The 3,074-nt window shown below is 38.6% G+C and overlaps 1 protein-coding gene across 2 annotated transcripts in view; it reads left to right on the top strand.

Annotated features, from left to right (window-relative positions):
- The first annotated feature begins 2,068 nt into the window (after positions 1-2,068).
- Positions 2,069-3,074, top strand: part of LOC117394382 (tumor necrosis factor alpha-induced protein 2-like) — an 11,155-nt gene continuing 10,149 nt past the window's right edge. The window contains exon 1 of one of the 2 annotated variants that reach the window (XM_058991888.1): positions 2,069-2,234. The gene's annotated coding sequence lies outside the window, so the exon portion shown is untranslated. The remainder of the gene's footprint in view (positions 2,235-3,074) is intronic. The other variant, XM_033992636.3, reaches the window with a different exon arrangement.

Consider the following 3,074-nt stretch of genomic DNA (forward strand, 5'->3'; position numbering starts at 1 on the left):
CTGCCTGCCTGTTTACTGTGACTGTGTGGGTCTGTCTCCGCTCCAGATGCACCTCTCTCAAGAGGGAACACGTGAGGCAGTAAGAGAGCAGCAGTAACTCAAAAACTAGAAAAAGAGAATTCGCAAGGGACTGTTTTTGCATAGGCAGTACTGTTTGTTTTGAGTCAGCGAGTGATAAATGCGTGCTAAAGAGCTTGACTTTATTCTCAGTTTCCTTTTTTTGCCTGTTTGACCTTGGGCTGTCCTGTCACAGTACTCTTTTACTGTTTGTTTTCTGTAATAGCTCTAATATGGTATGTAACATATAAACACAATTCTATTGAATGAGCAGAAAACACCTGATTGAATGAGTTCTAACCAAGGATAAATAATGCTCTGGATTTGAAATCAAGGAAATTCTTTATCATTGAGTGTAATTTAATATGAAGGCATACAGAGGCACGGTTTGTCTCTCTCTGCGTCTGTCACTTTACATTTTTACATATATGTTGTAACGACCCTAGGTCAACAGTTCAATGCAGCAAGTGTTCAGGGATGTCACAGATTCAGATTGGAGAGTCACCACCAATCAGGGTTTCGGCTTGCCGTGTGAGTGGTACAAGGTTGCAACATCGCTGGCAAAACCAAGGGATGAGATGTTACAACCACCAGGGGATGGAGAGCGGGAAGCAGTGTCTGCTTGGGATTGGCGGCTGGTGCACCGAAGGGTGTGGCCTGGATGCAGGAATAAGCAATGGAATGCTGGGACAGAGAGAAGCTGGAGTGAGAAAAGGAACATGGAAGACAGAGCCAAGGAGAGCAGAAGAGAGAGAGAAACCAGCGGCTGCACTTTGTGGCTGTAGCACAGTGTGCTTTTGGACTTTCTTTTCTGTTATTTTATTATTTGTCACAGTCTGAGCAGCACTACTGTACTCAGCTGCTGTTGTACCACTGGCTGGTAAAGCAGCACGCTTTTACCTGTCCAGTGTAGAGTCCCGACGTAATAAACCGTGAATCCGAGAACCTGCAAATCCTGTGGGAGCCTCCTTCATTTTCCCGCAAATGCTACAATATATATATATAGAGAGAGAAGAGCGTATGCAATTATGAAAAAAACTTGATCAGGACATACAAAAAGTTATGAAAGTATCATAGTCTTGTCATATATGAATATGCATATTTCTGTATGTCAGACTTGCAGACTGTGGATATAGGTCATGGTAATTTATCCATGTTAATGATGACTCTACTTCGGGTGCTCGAAATTAAAAAATAAAGTTTGTTTTACTGTAGTTTGTTTGAATTCCTTTTTAATGTATTCATTTTTCATTAGATTGTATTTAATCCCTTTGTGAATTGTGAAATTTCCCTTTCTGAGCAATTCAATATATACACGTGTTTCAAAAAGGGAAGTTTTGAAAAAAAAATCTTGCAAATATGTATAGAACCCGGGTAATCCTGGGTCTAATTAAAGGAAGTGAAACTGACCATCGCGAGCCCTGAGAGCCCCGCTTAGAAACCATAGAAACAAAGTGTGCAATAATATTCCGGGCAGTAACCTCAATAATTAAACTCCCAGCCAGGCATATAGCCTATATCTTAACTAGTCGGATAGCCTATATCTTAACTACAGTGCTTGTTGAAGAAAAGTTTCCTTTTCACGTATGTGCTGTCTGTACACATTGTCAGAAGGTTTTGTATTAAACACACACACACACACACACATACACATATATATATACTGTATATTGTCCTTACCAGGCGGTATAAAGACGGTATGGTAACCCAGCCCACTCGAATTTAAAATGACAGGACACCTGCTGACAGCAGCAGCAATTATTATTATGATAGGGTCTCTGCAGACAGTTTCTGAGCTTGATTGAAGTAGTATGTCTAAAGATGAGGAACGCTTACAGAAAACAGAACAAATACAAATGGCTGAGTACCGTTCACTTATAATTAATTGCCACATCGTAAAACACCGGATTTGCTGACTAAAATACAATACTAGATTCTGTATAATTCTATGTTTCCGAAAACACACACACACACACAGGTAGATAGATGGTTGTGTATATGTGTGTGTGTGCGTGGTCTTCTGTCTGAATCATACCATCCCATTCGCTTTGATACGGGGCTGCGGTTACACAGCAAATCATGACGTCGAGGAACAGGGAGAGGGAGCAGAGAGCAAGAAGCTATAAAAAGCCCAAAGTTTCAGACGTGTAAATACATCCTTCAAAGGGGGACCTTGTGTGAGTAGCAGTTTGCTATCTTTTTGGATTTTATGATTGTTGAATTTGATGTAAAATAAGGACAATTAAATCGCGTGTTTAGATGGTTGTACAAAAGGATGATTTAATTCAAAGAATGAGAACCCTGTAGTATTATTATTATTATTTATTTATTTATTTATTTATTTATTTATTTCTTAACAGACGCCCTTATCCAGGGCGACTTAAAATCGTAAGCAAATACATTTCAAGTAGTAATTGGCTATACAACAGCTTTTGCCATTCTGTAAAATGAAGTATATGTAACAACACTGACTTTATTTAATTCATTTTTGTTTGTTTATAATCACTAGTTTTTGACTTAATCCCGGTGTTTTTTTTAGCATTTTAAGCGTGACTGGAGAGAAATAATTTGCCTGTAAAACAGCCGGAAAGATTGCCAACTGCTGTATAGAGGCAATCTTGTATAAATCAACAGGAAGAAAAGATTTCGTTTTATATTAGATGTATTTTTTTTTTTCTTTTGGGGGAAAAGGCTGCCACGGTAATCTATGATTAGCTTGCTATGTTATTATCTGCTGATGATAAAGAAACGTGTTCTGAGTACACGGTGTTCTTTATTTTATGAAAGCTTCACTTACTGCTTTGGGGATCTCTTTGTGCAACATTGCAATAATCTTTAACCAATATCTTGTGTGCTAGTACGGTTTACATCATCTCTCTGTATTAAATATCGATTACTTACTTCAGATCCGTGTTAAATAGCGCTGCACCAATCTTCTGCAATGAGCGTGGATAAGGTTCTGTTTTTACATCTCTGTCTAGAAGTGGGGTTTGAGCTACATTTAAGACTGTATAAAA

This window comes from Acipenser ruthenus, chromosome 18, assembly GCF_902713425.1.
Source record: "Acipenser ruthenus chromosome 18, fAciRut3.2 maternal haplotype, whole genome shotgun sequence".
Taxonomy (NCBI): domain Eukaryota; kingdom Metazoa; phylum Chordata; class Actinopteri; order Acipenseriformes; family Acipenseridae; genus Acipenser; species Acipenser ruthenus.